The 19,936-nt window shown below is 41.5% G+C and overlaps 1 protein-coding gene across 2 annotated transcripts in view; it reads left to right on the forward strand.

Annotated features, from left to right (window-relative positions):
* The first annotated feature begins 9,113 nt into the window (after window positions 1-9,113).
* ETS1 (ETS proto-oncogene 1, transcription factor) overlaps window positions 9,114-19,936 on the forward strand; it is a 125,849-nt gene continuing 115,026 nt past the window's right edge. For both annotated transcript variants that reach the window (XM_058544823.1, XM_058544825.1), the window contains exon 1: window positions 9,114-9,174. The gene's annotated coding sequence lies outside the window, so the exon portion shown is untranslated. The remainder of the gene's footprint in view (window positions 9,175-19,936) is intronic.

Below are 19,936 nucleotides of genomic sequence, written 5' to 3' on the forward strand. Positions count from 1 at the left end.
CTCATTTTCAAAATGCCACCAAAATAAGGTAAAAAGTGCTGGACTGTACCATGTTGTGCTTTGGCCAGGGATGAGCTATGATGCAAGTTGCAAGAGACAGCTCTAATTAGGAGTTCAATTTCATTAGATAATGAGCCAGATTCTCTCTGGTCACAAGCCTCTCCCTGGGAGCAAGGTCAGCATCTTTGGCTATTCCAAATGCTTTCTGGTTGGTGCAAAGGTTGAGTTCAAGCTTACGTGATTTGCTTAGCTGACTCTTAAAAAAAATAGTGCTGTAAGTAACTGATTTGTATGCTTATTTGGGAGTTAAAATACTGGATTGTACAACCAAAGTGTTTCTTTCCACACTCTATGCTTATCCCACTCCAGATCAGTACTAGGATCCCATTTCTACGCAGCTATACACTGTGAGGAGTTTCCTGTGGCCAAGAGCCACTGATAAGAATGAATGACATATTTCAGCAGTTTTTCAGTTTGAAACTCTTTGAAAACAGACCGGGAGGGAAATAAAACCCAAAAGTCTAGATTCAGTTCTGCAATCACCAGTCAATTGCTTCTGTTTTACTTATCCTTAAGGAAAAATAAGATGAGGGATGCATTGAGGCAACTACTCAAATACAAAAGGAAAAACACACCAGATGTAGACTGAATTACCCAGATAACAGACAAATCTGGTGTGAAGTGGTGACTCATTCTATCTGTTTACACAGCCTGAATTTTCTGGTTAGTTGTCAATTCTTTCCTTCACTTTGTGCTGTGTAAAAGATAAATTATTCTCCTGACAGGTTTATTTTTGTGTTGATTGGAAAAAAGTTTATACTGAAACAATTGTGTGATGTGCACTCTAGGGACAGAGTTGGGTGCCAGAATTCGGCATCATGTTGTATGACAACAGCAGGAGTAATGGGATAAGGATTAAAGATCAAAGAAACAAAGTTAAGAAATTGTAGGTAAATTAAATATTATATAACCAATATTCAAATATCCATCTATCCATCTGTTCATCTATCCAACCATCCACCCATTCATCATCCATCCATCCCTCCATCCACTCTTTCATCCATTCATCAAATATTTATATAGCTTTTACTTTAGGTTTCAGGCACAATGATAAGAGTTACAGGAACGCTGGTAAACAAGGTTTATCCATTTTTTTGCCCCCAAGATTTTACAATAAACGAAAGAGATGGACATTACACATATAATTAAAATATAATTTTTGCTACAAAAGAGATAGTAGTACACTATTAAAACATATAAGAAGAAGACACAACCTAGTGAGAGAAGGGAGATGGGGGTGGTCAAAGAAAATCTCCTTGCAGAGGTAGAATTCAGGTTGAAACCAGATGTGTATGAATGTCTGGGACATCTGGATATTCTTAGTTTGTTTCCCTGGTCCCTGAGTTCAGGAATCATCTTTGCTATGTTGAGAAAGGGAAGTATCCAGGATAAAGATGTCACCAGCAAACCCGGCATTTGGTTGAAATGGTGTTCCAAAAAAGCTCAAAAACAAACCAATTTACTTCTAATCATTCATCAGCACCAGGCCAAAATAATGAGTACATTAACAACTGATGAATGTGGCTTTCTATAAATCTCTCAACGCATTGATGGCTGTAGCTGACTGTGGTTACTGGACTTCTGGTCCTAAGCATGTTTTGAAACAGCAAAACCCATGATGATCTTTTGTGGTACAGTGGATTGCTCTTTCCTCTCCCTGGTTTACTGGAGACTGAGCTGTCCAATGAATCCCCAGCCATTTGGTGTGAAAATGGGAGAATTACTCCATCAACAGTTCAATTAATCTGAATTTTGCTGCTTTAGTACTGGTTTCCTTAGCTCCAAACACAGACCCATAGACTTACTCAAGGTTCTCAATATGCAGCGGACGATGGTTCCTACAAACAGGCTAACCACTTAGCTTTGAAGAGATGTGGCAAATTTATTTGTTAGCTTTCTCTTAACCAAGAGATTAATCTCTCTGCTTCTGTTTACTTATCTGAAAGGTGATGAGATTGCAGAATCCCTAAAGATTCTTCCCAGCTCACAAACTCATGGCTTCTAGAATTGTCGGTCATGATGGTCCTGTTCTGGGAAGCATATCTTCTCTGAGCAGATGCTCTCGAGTTAGTCCAGGCATGGGGCACTGTAGGGAGACGTCCAAGGCACAGAGAGAGTGTGCAGTTGGAGCTGAGGCGGCGGCTTCCTGAGTACCTTGGAGAAAGCAGAGCTCGGATTGCCTCCCAGAAGCCCTTACAGCCTTCCCCGAAGGAGGGGGAATTTAGAACCTTTTTATCCAGTATAGATCAGGATATAGATTAATGGTCTCAGTGTCCCTCCAACGAAAGTAGTTTGCCTTCTAAATCAGGACTAGAAAACATATTTGGGGAAATTCAAAGGGTTGACCCTGTTGTTGTCTAGGGGAGGAGGGCATGACTCCAAGACTGGACACAAGCTGTAATCAGTGGACTGTTTCAAAAGGAAAAATTAACCCAGTCAACATTCCCTGTTGTGAGCCACCAAGACACAGCTGCAGCCGAACTTCTACAAACTCAGCAGGACACCTCTCTCAGCAAGCATGTCCTAATTACATTATTGGGCGCCACATCAGCCACTTCTCTCCTGATCAGCAAACCAGGGTTCCAGCCAGGAGGGAGGATCAGTGCCTGGGTTCTCCTCTGAAGATTCATGGAGTGTGGTGGGATGACTCTGGGCCGGAAATAGAAGCCTTGGGTCCAGCCCTGGCCCTGCCACCGATAACAACAGCTACTATTCATTGAGTACAAACACAGCGAATTAAATACTTAGCACTCGCTCCCTCTTTAATCTTCACAATAACCCCTGAGGTGTATGTATCGTTATCCTCATTTTACATATGAGGAAACTAAAGATGAGAAATCTTAAATAAAATACCCCTGGTGACATAGAAAGAAGAAGAGCTGGGATTCGAGTGAGGCAGTTTAACCTCAGAGTCTGTGCGACGACACTCTTCTGGGCTGTGATTTTAATCAAGCCAATAAAGGCACATATAAAAAATAAAATTTTGGTTTTTTTCTTGATACAAATGGAACACAAGATTTGTGTTCACATATCGAACAACATTGTATGAAAATCAGAAAACACAAACGTATAACCAGAAAAAAACAAAAAAACTCTCCTGTACTGCCAGAAATGACTACTTTAATATTTAGGTGATTTGTGCTTTTAGATTTCAAAAAAATGGTGTTCTACTGTACATACTGTGTATAGACCTGTCAAACCACAACTTTTTGTACTCATCCAGTGCACATTACTGTGCATTATGTTCCAGGGAGTATCCTGGGGAGGCACTTTATGTGACGTGAAAATGTTGAAAGCACAGAACTTGCTGTCCCAGAATCACATTCTAGTTGGGGAGATAAGGTGGGAAAGACATGGGAAGGAGATATGAAACCTTAAACAACACAGTGTGACAACATATGAGCCAGAAGGTGGCTGCGTGAAAAAGTACAGGGAGAGAAGACTGGGGTGTTCGGGGAGACACAGAGGAAAAAGACTTGAGCTGGAACTGATGGGACATAATGGAGAATTATGGCTTGGTTGCTGAAATGAATGAGGTAGCTCTGCCAGGGCCGACGTGGAGCGGCGACACCAGTCAAGGTACTGCCCAATGCTTGATTGCGAGCATCAGAAGAGTACACATAACATGATCTCATGAAAAAGTACAAGAAAAAGCCTCGAGGGCTGCATATCAAACTGTAAACAGTAGTTCACTTTTTGGTGTGAGATTAAGTGAAAGGGGGCTGGGGTGGTGATTTTCAGTTTTTAATTCATACTCTTCTGTATTGTTAGAATATGCTACAACCACATATTAATTTTGTAATTAAACACTGAGATTTAAAAATAGCTTTGTAGAAGTTAGATTGACAGAAAAAGTAAAGATATTTTGAGGGAGGAGGGGACGGGGGCAGAGTGATAAAAATACAGAGAAAGCAGCAGAATGAAAGCAGAGGTGGTTGGAGTGGGCTGTAACATGGCCTGTCATCAGCCACTCTAGCTCTGTTGGAACTTTTTGAATGTATGGAACCTCCGAGATGTTCAGCAGCCCAGAACCAGGATGGGGAAGCATCTTTCACAAGCCTTATCTAGGCTACTTTGCAGGGTGTCCATGTGGGGCCCTATCCCCTGCCGATTTTACATTGTAGAGAGGGAGGAAACAACAAAAAGTGGGTGCAAGCCATAACGGAGCCATGCCCCATGGGGTCCGGGGCACTATGCCAAGAACTCCAGCTTCTCCTAGGCTCTCTGGAACACAGAAGGGCCAGCACCTGGGTGCCAGATGTCCGCACACACGTACGTGTGCCACTGCTGATCCGGCTGTGGCTCAAGACAAAGGCTTGGCTTTTGATCATGGAAAGGAGATAGATTCATTACAAAGTGCAGGATAAGAAGTTCCAGAGCTGGAGCGTGAATAGACAAAGGTCCTCTGCTCTTTACTTTCCTTTCATCTTATCTCCTGGGGCCTCTTCGATATTTGGTGACGGCTGCACTGGTAACCATTTCTGGATTTTACCCCCACTCACTTTCTGGATAATTTGTTTAGAAACTGCTTCCCTGCGTATACCGAGTCTTCTGAAGCATCAGAAGTGTTTTCTAAGTGAGATGGAAGGAAAGAAGAGATAATATGTGAAATGGCAATAAATGGCTATTTTGCTTTGTTTCTCATTAAATTTAATGTCATTGTTCAGTTCAAACTTAGCTCTTTTTTGTGCTGACAGTGTTTTAAAGAATCATTGTAGATTGCTGTGAAGGGGACTCCTGCATTTTGGGGGGTTGAGGTGGGAGTGAGGGAAGGGTGATTGTAGAAGGGTTGAGTACCCCTGTGAGGCTAAGATTCTGGAAATTCACCTTCTTATTTTTCCTCTTAGGAGATACTAACTTGCAGTGTAGCTTGTTATGCTAAGAAAAGGAAAAAGATTTCTTTACAGTAAGAACAGCAAAGAGCTTGGTGGTAATTATTCTAGAAATTCACATAGGCCCTATTCTAACTGTGCCTATACCGTATTGAAACTATCATCCTGGGCTGGGCTATGGCAATACTTCTTCAGAGAAGCAAACAACTCTTCACCTAACTCTTTCACATGGGAGCCAAAAGGTATACATGTCCCCTAGGTCACTGTGTTTTAGATTTTTTTCTTGAGGATCTTAAAATATATAGACATCTCAACTGAGGTCCTTCTCTATAGAATTTAATATTGGAGACCATGGAGAAGAACAACCAGAATTGCCTTTTCAGTTTGCTGTTTACATAATCATCCAATTACACAGTAATCCCAACAACCTCGTGAAGTTGGCTGGTATTGTTATCCAGTCTGTGACAGATGACACAACGAATGGCTCTGTGTAGCAGAGGGAGGTCCTGTGCTCCTCCCTAGGAGATGACACCTCTTCTTTGGGAGGATCATTTTCCCGTGTCCTGTACCATTCACATGCATCAGAAAGCATTCTTTCTGTGCATGGCCTACTTAACCCTAATGCTATTCATATTTTTCTTCAGGACAGTGTATTTTTTTTTTTTTTTACTTTTGTAAAATATAGATAACATAAAATTTACCATTGTAACCATTTTAAGTGTACAGTTCAGTGGCATTAAGTAACTATCAAGACATCCATCTCCAGAACTTTTTCATCATCCCAAACAGAAACTCTGTCCCTCTTAAACACTGACTCCCCATTCCTCCCTCTCCTCAGACCCTGGTAACCTCTATTCTACTTTCCATTTCTACAAATCTGACTATTTTAGGTACCACATATAAGTGGAATCATACAATATGTGTCCTTTTGTGTCTGGTTTATTTCATTTAGTATACTATGCTCAAGGTTCATCCATGTTGTAGTATATATCAGAATTCCATTCCTTTTTAAGGCTGAATAATACTCCATTGTATGAATATACCATATTTTGTTTATCCATTCATCTATCGATGGACGTTTGGGTTGTTCCTACACTTTGGCTGTTGTGAATGATGCTGCTGTGAACGTTGGTGTACAGATACATCTTTGAGTCTCTGCTTTCAGTTCTTGTAGGTGTATATCTAGAAGTAGAATTCTGGATCCTATGGTAATTCTATGTTTAATTTTATGAGGAACCACCATACTGTTTTTCCATAGTGGCTACACCATTTTACATTCTCACCAGCAATGTGGAAGGGTTCCAATTTCTCTGTTCTCTGCATCCTCACCAACATTTGTTATTTTCCGTTTTGTTTCGTTTGGTTTGGTTTGGATAATAGCCATCCTAATAGGTGTGAAATGGTATCTCATTGCGGCTTTGATTTGCATTTCCCTAATGGTTAGTGATGTTGACCATCTCTTTGTGTGCTTATTGGGCATTTATATATCTTTGGAGAAATGTCTACTCAAGTCCTTTGCCCCCCCCTTTTTTTTTTTGGTGAGGAAGATTGGCCCTGAGCTAACATCTGCCAACCTCCTCGTTTTGCCGAGGAAGACTGGCCCTGGGCTAACATCCATCCCCATCTTCCTCCACTTTATATGGGACGCCGCCACAGCATGGCTTATCAAGCAGTGTGTCGGTGCCCCCCTGGGATCCGAACCGGCAGACCCCGGGCCGCCGCAGCGGAGAGCGTGCACTTAACTGCTTGCGCCACAGGGCCGGCCCCCCTTTGCCCATTTTTTAATGGAGTTATTTGGGTTTTTTGTTGTTGTTGAGTTGTAAGAGTTCTTTATACATCCTGAATATTAATCACTTATCAGGGATTTGCAAATATTTTTTCCCATTCTGTGGGTTGCTTTTTCCCTTTCTTAATAGTGACCTTTGATGTAAAAAAGTTTTTTTTTTTTTTGTGAGGAAGATCGGCCCTGAGCTAACATCTGCCAATCCTCCTCTTTTTTTGCTGAGGAAGACTGACCCTGGGCTAACGTCCATGCCCATCTTCCTCCACTTTATATGGGATGCTGCCACAGCATGGCTTGACAAGCAGTGCATCGGTGCACGCCCGGGATCCAAACCAGCGATCCCTGGGCCGTTCAGCGGAGCATGCGCACTTAACCGCTTGTGCCACCAGGCCGGCCCCTAAAAAAGTGTTTAATCTTGATGAAGTCCAGCTTATCTATATTTCTTTTGTTGCCTGTACTTTTGGTGTTACATCCAATAAATCATTGCTAAATCCAATGTCATGGAGTTTCCTCCTTTGTTTTCTTCTAAGAATTTTATAGTTTTAACTCTTAAGTTTCAGTCGCTGATCCATTCTGAGTTAATTTTGTCTATGGTGTGAGATAAGGGCCCAACTTCATCCTTTTGCATGTGGATACTCATGCTATAGTTTTGAAGATACTGTTTAAAACAAAATTTACTGCTTTCTTGGGCATTCTCTAGACAATTTCCAGCAGTGGTGGCTTATTTTGCACTCTTCAGATGTCTGGCTTTCTTTCTTCAACACCCTCATAGGTAGTGGCAGAGGGTGGAGCTAAGGTGCTAATGGGTTGTAACTGTAGACACGTGAACTCTACGTAGACAACTCCCGACTCCAGAGCTCGTCAGTCCTCACAGTGGACACCTGTGTAGGGCAAGAATCCATGTCTTCTCTACATTGTTTTTTTAATTCTCTTGCAAACATAATGAATACAATTATAATTAGTTGTGATTGGTTTAATTGAGCATGGGCTTTTTAAATGGGGCAGCATGCTGGAACTGACCAGGCCATAGCGGGCAGGCTGAAGCTTCTGTGCTCTCCTCATAGACTTTGCTCACAGCATGCATTGCACTTTGTTGAGATGGTTGCTTATGTGTCTGTCTTCCCACTACAGTGTGAACTGGTTATTTCCTTAGTGCCTAGCACAGTGTCCGGCGCAGACGGTTACTAAACAAAACTGAACCAATAGTACTATCTCTTCCTTTCTTCTGAGCCGTGTTGTTGTGCAAAGGCAAAAGATGAGCAGTAAAATCTTGTTTTAATTACACCACCATCTTAACTGCACTGCCAGCTTTATACAATGAAGGATAATGATGATGTTGCTCTGAGTGACGTTTGTTAGATTTTCATAGACTTTCAAAGTTGAGTATTTTATTTTCATTAGAAAAGGAAAGGAGTCAACCATGGCAAATTTTAACTCCCGTCTATTCCTCAAAGAAAATAGAATCTTTCAGGATAAAAGTCTTAAATTAAGAAGCCAAATACTGACTTTTTAAAAAAAACTTCTGTAGTGAAATAACCCTGTTCGTAGAGGTGACCTTACACTGTAGCATTTCAGTACCATGGTTCTGAATATGTGAATACAAGATGCTGTACGTTTTCACCTAGAACAGATGCTAGATTTTTACATGTTTACATTTTCTCTAAGTGAGGAATGTATGAAGATTTCTGCCTTTTATGACTGCACCATAGACTATGAATCAGGGCCCCAAAACTAATTTATTTTAGAGGTCACCTACAATCAGACTTAAATGAAAAGTGTATTTTAGTTTTACTTTTCAGAAATCCCAACTCCTTATTTGGTCAGCTCCCCTCCATATGACTCCTTTCTTTTCCTTAGGAAATATTACATTTCACATCAGGTTAACAGAGAGAAACAAGAAGCCTGGGCAGGTGACTGGGTGGTAGAATCCTGCTTTCCGATGGCCTTCCCTGCCTGTTTCTAGGGCAGTCCTCGCCCTCTCCTGACCCCTTGCCTAGGTTAAAAGAGGCTGCATTGAGAAAGTCAAGAAATGTGAATCATGAATATTCACATATTCACAAGAGTAAATCTAATGCATCAGCAAAGGAGGAGACTCAGTGTTATCCCACTGAGCTGGTTCCCTTCTGCTGTCTCCCTCCCCGTTACTCCCAGGGCTGACTTATATTTAATTGAAGGATAATTTGAATGACAGAAATTAAGGTGTGATTTGGTGTTACCTCAGCTAGTAACATTACTTGCTTTTCCATGTAGACTGAAGAGCCTGTCCTAGTGGCTGCCTTCGTGGTGTCAGGGGCCGGCGGAACACTGCCTTTTTTCCAGCTTTCCTGGGCTTGACCACACCCCCCCCAATTTAAGGAGGCAGCTCTATTAGAAACATTATGGTCTTTGCATCCTCTCGCCACGGAGCAGAGGATTCCCGCAGGTAGTAGGAAAGAGACCACAGACCTTGAGGGAAGCTCACTCAGGACCTATTCTTCACCCAGTCTCTCCGGCAAAGTAGTAAGTGAGGTGTGAGTTTCTGCCTAAAACTTTGCAGTCCATCTTCCTTTTCCCTTTTTTTTCATTTTGTGGAATTAATCGGTAAATTGATGGGGACCTTCAGGATACAAGCGGTTTTCTCTTTCTCTTTCCACATTTTTCTATATTTCCATTCAATAGTTTCATAACGTTTTTCAAAAATACTTCCTAGCCTAGTTCGAATCATCTGAAATCAAGACTATATTTCACTCTTTCCCCTGAAGTATTCTATATTTCAGAATACTTGTCAGAAACTCTGAATTTTGTTCGCATGTTGGAGCAGTTCCAAAGGAATAAAGCTATAGTTAAACACAGAAATTTCCTTCTTTTTTTCTCTTTCCCTCCTAGCAAACCTATTGTTTTACATCTTTTTTCTTTCTTTTTTTCCCTAGCAGCTTAAGGAATTTCTTTTATAGAGAGGACATTGCTACAGGTTTGAATTTTGCAAGCCAAACTAGCCTTTTTGGTGTTTTTCTCTGTCTTGTGACCCACAGTTCTCCAAGGTTCTACCTGCCCTCCAGACTGCAATTGGGACGGGGGAGTCTCCGAGTCGGGGCGCATTTCTTCCGTCCACCGCGAGCAGCCGTGCTGTGGAAAAGCGGGGCTGTGCGTGGCCATTGCCCCCGTGGTTTTACCCAGCAATTCCACTTTGTCGGTGGCTTCTCATCTACTCTTAAAACGCCTCTGTTACCCTCTTTTAAAGTAGCATTTCATGTGGGAGAATTGTTCAAAAAGATGCTGGGTTACCGAGATCCAGGCATTTGAATGTAGGTTTTCCTTATTACCTTTTGGGTAAGTTATCGTTGTTGTTTTTTTTCCATCTCCTGGCCATTTTTTTTCCTACTTCATACCATTACTGGGCAACTGAGAAGAGAGATATTTGTTAAACAACAGGAAATACAGATTCTAAAATGATAAGCCTGGCAGCCTCATTTGATTTGTGAAATGATTGACACTTCGACTGTTTCACTGGCTATGGTTCTGAATTACATCGCCTCCTGTTTACCTAAAGAGAAAACCCTTTGCCTCTGCAGGCATGGGCTCCTCACAGACGGTGACTGGGTGGCCACCACTGCTGTTGAGAGTCTTCCTTACCTGTTGTTCCTGAATGGAGGGAAGGGAGAGCTAATGAGTTAATGTCTGCAAAGTGCTTTGAAGATGAAAAGACCTTTTCATGTGTTCAGCATTGTAGTTATTAATATTAATATTTGAAGAAGCATGCTGCTTTTAATTGTAAATCAACAACTTCCATCCTTGCCAACTCAGTAGTGAAAAAACAAACAGTGAAGGCAGCCACACAAGCCTCTTCCGTCCTGGTTCTGCTGCTGAGGATGTGAGAAGCCCAGAGTCTGATTACAGAGAGGGCGTCTCTGACTTACAGGCTCCTTACTCCAAGGTGCTAGTTGGTAGAGGCGCCCGGAGGTCCAAGAGTAGAGCCTGGCGGAGGGCAAAGGCTGTAGCTCTTCCACATCTGCCTGTCTGTGGCCTTGGGGAACTGGTTGAGAGTGTGGCCCTGGGCCAGTTGCCTGCCTCAGATTATAATGGAGTTCAAAGGCGAGCAGGGGCAGAACTGGAACCAGCACTGTAGCTGGAGTCGGGAAAAGGCATGTGCACTTGGGTTCTATTAGAGATGGGCTTTGTAACTGGGAACAACTTATTTAACATGACTGTGTCTTATTTTCTTCATCTCTAAAATGTGAGTAATGATTTTTGCCTCGCCTATTTCACGAAGATGAGAGAATAGAAGTAAATAGCGTAGAGCTTTGAAGAATAGAAGTGTCAATAGGATTGAGGGACAGTCTGAAGTAATATTGTAAAATTGGGTGTGTGGGTCAGGTGCCCAGGGGAAGGTGAGGCAGAAGGCAAACAAATGAAATAAATGCTATGGAAACAAATAGTTGGCACTGACATGTCTCTCTTTGCGCACAGAGCCTTGATGTACTGCCAAATGTCTTACTGAGAATTCGATTTCTGCTGTACCTCCTGATTTTATTTATTGGTGAACAAATCTGTTTTCCACAGCAACTCTCCTATTCTAATTACCCATTCAAAATTCCCATTTCTGCACCAAACAGCAGAAGGAATGGTTACATTGCAGAAGCTGGGGCATCCTTTCTTCCTCTCTCCTCTTCTCCCCTCCCTCCTTCCTCTCCTCTTCTCTCCCTCTTTCTTTCTTCTTTATGGAAATCAAAAAGTATTTAGTATTTGAGCTAAATAAATGTGGTATGCAGCAATTTAGTGGTATTTGAGGCAAATCTTGTGAATTTCTTCAATCCTGGGGAAACAGATATGAAGGCAACCCATTTTTTGCCTCTTCATCTCCGCTGTCCCTGCTCTTCTGGATATGTGGCTTTAGGGAACTCAATCGTTTAATCTAGATGATTCTCTGGATATAACACCTGGTTTTCTCCACTTCACCTGAGGAAGAGTAATAATCCCTGGCATTTACTGATCACTTGGTGTGTTCCAGGGCCCTTGCGAGGTGCGTTGCACGGACTACTCCATTTAGCCTACAGTGAAGTCTTGGAGGCGAGCACTCTTGCTCTCCCCATGTGACAGATGAGGACTCTGAGGCTTGGTGATGTGAACAACTTAGTTAGTGGTGGGACCTGATTAGAACCAAAGGAATATGAGTCCAGAGCTTGTGACTGGAATTGTGTCTCCTAGGGGCCCCAGTAGCTTTGAGACACTTCACAAATTTAGGCTGGATTTTTCTGCTCAGACTGATGATTTGCTTTATCTGGGAGAATACTATGGATTAGGCCTATTTTCTAAAAGGGAATCTGTGGATTAATTATTCATTGTTAGAAAGATACTGACTCTGAAGAAAGGCCAGAAGGTCCAGTTGAGTGGATGAGTAAATCTCTCCCTCAATCCCTCTTGTGACAAATACTGATTGAATTTCTACTCTGTGCCCACCCTTGCTTTGGGGGGTGTGAGGGACGCAGAAGGAGCAATACGTAAATTCCGTTTTTTAAATTAATTTATTTTAGGAGACAAAATCTTACCTGAAAAGAGGTTAAAAATGAAAGACAATGTAATTATTAAGCGATGTGATACAGTCTTTGAGTGCTTTGGGAGTTCAGATGGAAAAACATGGTATCCAGAGCAGTGAGGGAAGGGTGTTTCTGATCGCTTTTGTTAAAGAAGGTAGATTTGATATTCTGGTTGACCAAGGGCTGGTACTGTCTCAAGAACTTAGAAGGGGCAGTTTGGATAGTATTTACTGAAACGAAAGAAAAGCAGCGAATTTTTAGTGCAAATATCAAGGAAATATTCTCATTGGGGAGAAGTAAAATCTATAAATTTTCAAGAGATGTGAAAAAAAGTAGAAAACCCCAGGATTTTAGTGTTTTTCACATTTTAAAAACTTTTTAACTTTTCATTTTGAAATAAGTTCAGATGCATAAAAAGTTGCAAAGCATAGTACAACGAGTTTCCAAAATACTTGAGTCCTTTAAAATTGTGAAAAGTATAGAGCAAATTACTCTCCTTAATCATCTTTTGGTGCCTCCGGTGATTCGAAAGGATTCCTGTCGAGGAGGGGAGGGCAGCCATGCCAGTTTCTTGATGTTAGAGGCTAAAGAACTAAAACCACGGCTTCTTAGGAAAAGCAAGAAGCCTTGTCAGATGTGGCCATCGTGGCACGTGGCTTGAGAGGCAGGGACAGACAAGTCCTGAGCTGCACATTCTCCCTGGCCGGGCCTGCAGTGCAGCTAAGATAAAATCAAACTTCCGCTCAGCCTCGGCACAGAGGTCTTCTTGCCTGTTCCTCGGTGGGTTCTGCCACCAAAACACCTGCCTTGTTATAATCACTCCTGAATTTAACCTGGTTAGCCCAGACACGGCCTTGCTACTCAGAGCGAGGTCCTCTGGCCAGCAGCAGGAGCACCAGCGGGCTCTTGTTAGAAATGCAGAGCGTCAGGCCTGCCTCAGCCTGCTGACTCAGGCTCCGCATTGTAACATGATGCCCGGTGATTCCTATGCATATCAGTTTGGGAAGCACTGCTCGAAAGCAAAAGCAAAAACAACAACAAACACACACAAAAAACTCTCGCAATGTTTTCTGGAGCAGCTTACTACTTCCCTATATTTATATCTAGTTGCTAAAGTGTTACTCCACAAAAGATTGACATTTATATCAAAAAGCCATCGGTTTAACCCAGGAAACTGCAATATTTCCTCATTTGTGCTCTGCAATTTTTCAGTGAGTTTGTTCCCCACTGTAAAGAAAAAGCCTACTTCTTGGTTTGATGCATAACAACGGTATAAACAGACCACCATTCAATAGAAATGGTGGCTCTTTTCTCCTGTGAAATTCTTGACTATTGCTACTCAACCTGTGATTATGGAAGGGAATCTTTTTCTGTGGATTTAAATGTAAGTCCTTTAGAAAAAGAAAGAAGGGATTTAGGCCATCTAGGTTCTAGCTCCAATACATGAATAAATAACCTCTGCCACCTTGGGCAGTAAAAATAATAATTAATCAAAACCACATTCCTATTAAATAGTGAATGCTTACTAATTACAGGCACTGTGATAAAATAACAATAACAATAACTACTAACTATTGACCATTTTTATCATGTATAAAGCACCCTGTTAAGTACTTATTTTATATAATCCCTCAATAAGCCTGTAAGGGTTGGGATTGTTATCTCCATTGTATAGTTGAAGAAGCCAAGACGTTGTGAGGTTGGGACGTTTGCCCATGGCCCTGGACTCAGTAAGGAGATCCAGGTTAACCCACAGTCTGTGACTACCAGAGCTCTTCAACACTCTGCTAAACACAACCTTTCTGGGCTCAGCTTATTCAAATAAAACCTGGACAGATTTGATGAATTTTTTCCCACTCCAAAATTCACTAAATTTGCAACACCCTTCTTTATGGAAGAATGCCAGCAAGCTGTTTAGCATTATATGGAGAAATCTGAACCTTACAGTTTGGGCAATAAAACAAATGGAACTCCACCATGAAAATCACTATCAGATGTAGTCCAAGAAATTGCTTGCTGGATTTGAGAGATATCAGGCAGCTGGTGTCCTTAAGTTCAATTTTAAAAGGGCATTATTAAAACTATCCTATGCCCTGTCATTGTTCTCTCAATATCTATCTCTATTTATGGTGTCTCTCAGTTTCGTTGAGAGCTTCTTACAAGTCAGAACCATATCTAAATTCTAGATTATATTTGACATGCTCCACACACTATGAGTTGAAAAGTAATTATTTAAAATTCTAGGCTCTTTAGGGATTTCTTTGGCAGCAATCATTGGGTTAGAGTGATATTTTTAGTCCCATGGCCCTTCTTTGGCTTTGACTTGGCCAAGAATCTCGTATACCATGACCTCTGTTACAACTGTCTCTGTGCAGCAAAGCATACTTAACATCGTTCCCCCAGTTTACTCGTTTTTGTTTCTAGTTTCTTAATAAAAAAAATCCTAATTTATTTATTCAGTTATTTATGAAGCACCTACTATGCACATGGCACTGGAGTACATCTGAAGGCCAACTGTGATCATTTGCTGAATTTTATGGTCAAATATAGGATTTGAGGAATGGGATTTGAAGACAAGGCTGTGGCCACTTTTACTGTAAAACATTTTATTGAATGTTTCCTTTAGTCTTCTAGAGGATGTTCTCACATAAAGGCTGACTGACTAGAAAAAGTACAGTGTTAGTTTCTGAAAAGTTTCAGCGACTTGGATTAGCATGGTGCTCATAAAATTCCTGGACATAAAGAGTGGGCAGGTTTTAAGGTATTCCCTTAATGTTTATGAGAGGCACCACCATTCTGCCCACTGTTGACAATGCCATTCCAGCAATGTGATGATGAGGGATTTGTTTCCACGAGGAGGAAACATAAAATAGTCTATGAGGCACTCCTTGTTTCCTAATTGCTATGGTGCAGCAGACCAAAACCACCTTATATTCTCTCTTCTTCTCAGGAGTTATTAGTGAGTTACTCCTTGAGGAAGGAAAAAACAATATACTCTTGTACTATTATAATAACACAACTCCACTTTTAGTATTCCAAGAAAGATTAGTTGAGCTCTGTCAATTCATACAGAACTTGAAAGTGTTAGGCTTAATTAGGAGATGGGGGTTGTTTAGAGAAATAGGAGATGGTTATGAGTCACTGTCAGGCCTCTATTCAAGTAAGGGTTGGGGACTAATTACCAGTGAAGTTGGGGAGAAACAAGACTGAGATGTTAACTATACTGTGAGTTGCTTTGAGAATTGAGTGAGAGTTGGTGAATTTAGTTTAAAACACAGAAGCCAATAGCACATAAATCAGAACATCACCTTTATTGATGAGTGCTGGCTACTTCAAATAAGACGAAATGTTTACTACTGTAACGTTGGAATGCTCAGTCAAGAAAATGAGGTTCTTTTGATTTAGGAGTGAGACAGAGAAACCATCTTCAATTCTTCTAACCATTTTTCTTTTCTACTCATTGTAACTACGAAGTTTCCTTTGGGGAGTGAGGAATTTCCAGCTATCTAAATATGCTTAACTTTGAGTTTTTGGAGAATTGGACTTGGTAGCTTTTGATACACTGCCAGATCAGGGGACAGATCTACTAAAATTATTTGAAAAATACAAATGGACTACTCAGAGGAATTAGAAAGAAAAGGATGGAAGAGAATAGACAAACTCATCAATCTGGTACATCTGTTAGTTCAGAGAAAAATACGATCCTGCTTGTAGTTAACATTAGAGAAGTCTGACCTCAGGCTTGCACATGCACACATGTCATCACAGGTGGTGACTCTTTTTTTGTCTCAGAGATGTCTTCACTCTCTTGGATATACTCAGGCACGGAGATATAACTCTTGCACATACTAACTCTGTTTCATGTAGAGGTTCTTTAATTTAGTCAACAAACATGTTGCATGTCTACTATGTGCCTTCTAAAAGGACACGGGCCCCATGCTCAAGCAACTTGTGATTCAGGAGCAAAAACAGACACGTATACAGGAAGTTCTACGAACTTTGGTAGGTACATTGTGAGAGTAATTCCCATGGAGGAGGATCGAGGATGCCCATCTAACTGCCTAGGAGGTTCAGAGAAAGCTTCCTGAAAGAGTTAATACTCAGTCTGAGTCTTTAAAAACAGATTTATATGGCATTCAGAAAGAAGAAACTAAAACTCTATCCACTGCAGACTAAACATGTTCCCTTGATAACATGGATGACAGTGTTGACTTTAGTTTGGCAAAGGTGCTGTCATTTTGGGGAAGTTCCCTTAAATGCCTAGTTCTTTTGGAAGCCAAATTCTTTTTCTCCTGTATTCCGGGCCAAGAGGTTATCCTTTTTGTATAAATTGATGGGAATCCTAAATTGTTGATATTAGTAGAAATGCTAATTGCAAATCTATTTATTTTGTATAGCTTTCAAAGAGGAAAAAAATAGGAAGACACTACATTATCTACGTTTTCTGTCACAGCTTTCTTGCACTTTCGTATTCCCCTTGTGCGATCTTCATACCCAGGATACAGCTTAGCCATAATTCTTGACCTATGAAGCTAACATGAAGACTAGAGGTTAAGGTCAAATTTAAAACACAATGCCTCTGTCGGTGGCAGTATCATTTTGGCTTCTTTGTTATGGAAGGCAGTTTGTTAATTTGAATTCAAATATAGAACATACACATTCTTTGTCCCAACAATACCACCTTTAGGCATATAATTAGAATATAAAATATTTTAGGAATTTTTATAATGACAAGGAATTGGGAACAAATTAATTTGACAATAATGAGACTCATGAAGAAAAGTATAGTGCATACATACCATAGAATACTTGGCAGCTGTATACTTTGGGATGCAGAGCTGTATTTGTTGACATAGAACAATTTCCACGGCATTATGTCAAATGCCCATGAAAAAAGCAGGTTGCAAAACAGCATGTAGTAAATAATATTGTGAAGGTAAAATTATGGTATGTATGTCATATCTATATGTGTATAGACACATTGAAAATACCCAGAAGAATGCTGAACAAAATATTAGTACAATTATTTCCAGGTGGTGAGATTTCAGCTGATTTTGGCATTCATTGTAGACTTTTCTGTATTTTGTAATTTTTTCAATAAATGTATATTATTTTGGCAAAAACAATTATTTTCGAAAGAAAAATTTTTTAAAGTGTAGTTTACTGGGTTATTTATCTAAAGGCATAGTCTTTACTTGAAGAGCGCACAACCGAAAATGAAAAACCCTTAACTGGTGTCACAGTTATCATCTAGCAATGCAGCCGAGCAGGGCAGAGTTGATGCGAACTGGATGCACCCTCCATTAAGGCCTTGTCTCTCTGGGGTTTCCTGCTCTTCTGCTGCCTTGGCCTGAAACCCCCTTCTAACTCCCCAGGCTCTCTTCATTCTCTGTATCACTCAACTTGTCCCTGGAGAGACCTGGGTGAAAAGAAGTCTCAGCTTGCAGATCCTGGCCTGGTTACTAGGCTTGTGGAGGGTGGAAAGCTCCAGAAGTGGTCACATGCTTTATGAAGAATAGAGCTCTCCCCCAAGTCCCACAGAAAACTAGTTCAAAGTGCATTATTGGATGCAAGACACCCACCTAAACCAAATTATTACCTTTTTGTCCTCTGCACAGATTACTCACTTTTATCCCCAAAATCCAGGGTGGTGAGGATGGAGAAGTGCAGGACAAGGTGGCTGAAGACCTAGAGTCGGGTCTCAGCTTGGCCAGTAACCGCATTGCCTGAGTCTTTTTCCTTATCTGTGAAAAGAGGGCTTAAGTGAGTGAGAGGGTGTGTACCAGTTTCCCAACTTACACTCTTATACTCAAGAATGATTTGTGTGCCAGCTACCAACCAACACTTGTCTAGGATCTAGGGATAGAGTGAAGAAATAGACCAAGACCTTGCCTTGGAGGGCCTTACATTCTAATGGGGGGGAAGTGAGGGAGACAATAAACAAGGAGCTAACTGTCACAGCAGGGAGCTGCTGTTGATTTGGGGTGGTGGGAAAGGCTTCTTTGATAAGGTGACATTAAATGGCTAGTGAATAAAGGGGACAGTTCTTCCTTAGAGATGGATCATGAAACAAACCTATTACTTCAAGTGGATCTTTATCCCGTTTTGCAATCTATTCAGATTCTCTGATTTGAGAATCAAATGTATTTACATCTGATCTACCTCTTACATTTTCAGTCTTGTGAGACCAATTCATTCGTTCATTCACTAATTAAAAAAAAACAACAAATGCTATTATGCTCCATTGTCTGTCAAATTCCAGAGATACAAAGATGAAGAAGGCATAGTGCCCACCTTCAACTTGCTCAGAGTTTAGTGGGAGAGGGAAATGGAAGCATGTTGTGCACAGTGACAGAAAAGCATGTGGGGAACACAGAGAAGGGGCAGCTGGCACTGGCTGGGCGGAGGGGTGGTTCGGGAAGGATTCTTGGCAGCGAAAAGGTCTAAGATGAGCCTCACAGCTTGAGGAGAGGGAGTTAGCTAGTCTTGAGGAGCAGGAGGGCAGACAGGCATTTCTGTCAGAGGTGACCACATGAGAAGGGCAGGGAAGGGATAAGTCCCACTGTGTGCTCATGGGAACAACGGGCAGCTCCATGTTACAGGAGTGGAGAGTGCAGCGGAGCCTGGTGATGGATGCCGCCCAGTGGGAGCACAGACGTGGAGGCCACATGGGAGCTCGGCCGCCTCCTGAAGACCAAGTCACCTCAGACACATTTATTCTGCTGCTCGGGCATTGTGGGTCCCATTTGAGAAAAATGAACTCAGCTCTTCACAACTCTCTGCCACCAAGTGTTCAAATCATTTCTACATTTAGGCAAGCCTGTGGATGCTTCTAGGCTGGGGAGTAAATCTTAAATCACACAGTTGTTTTGTATTTTGGTAATAAACGTTTAGAATGCCAAGACAAAAAAGTTGGTCAAGCTGATGTTCAAATAGCTGTCATGTGGGAGGGAATTCTCTTTGGCCAACAAGTCAAAAAAAAAAAAAAAAAAAGATCACTCCTTTTGCTTTTTCTGAAAGGGTTTACGTCTACAGCAGCTGTTCTGTGTCACACTCTACAAGTGGAAAAAGGGCGGGTTCTTTTTTTTCTTTCTCCAAAAAATAATACGGCAGTAATCCATTTCTGTCCCAGAGTTATTTCCTGAGATGAGAGCCCTTGAGAGCCCTGGCAACTCCTTCTTTTCAGCTTCCTCTCTGGGCGAAGGGCTTTTCCCCAAGGGAAGTGTCATTCATATAGCACGAAGCTTCAAGAATACAGCCCAGCACAGAATGCACCATATGTGGGGCCACAGGTTTCCTCCCTCCCTCTGTCAATTGGAAAGAGAAAACATATTTCCCTTGGACCTTTTTCCAAGCTCTGTGGACTGTTGCTATGAGGAGGAGAGCTGTCTGGCTGGCAGACTGAAACTCTTGGTGCCTTTGAGCTGGGCTTCAGGACAAGGCTGCCAATTCCAGAGGTCCTCTCTCTCACAAACACACAAGTAAAATAGGAATTCAAAAGGGTGAAGGTCTTTCGCTGCCTGTGGGAGTCTAGGGATGATTCATAGGGCCCTAGTCACAACTCCCACTGTGCAAGATTCCATGATTCCCTATTCCCCACACCAGCAGAATTGTCTACTCATTTTTTTCCATATTATTGGTAAACTACTCATCACACTATATTAAAGTTATATGTAAGTCTGTCTTCTCCATTGCCTGGAGATAGAGACCCTGTCTTTCCCAGCTTTGTCCTGAGTCTGATAGAGTGT

Source organism: Diceros bicornis, chromosome 7 (assembly GCF_020826845.1).
Source record: "Diceros bicornis minor isolate mBicDic1 chromosome 7, mDicBic1.mat.cur, whole genome shotgun sequence".
Classification (NCBI taxonomy): Eukaryota; Metazoa; Chordata; class Mammalia; order Perissodactyla; family Rhinocerotidae; genus Diceros; species Diceros bicornis.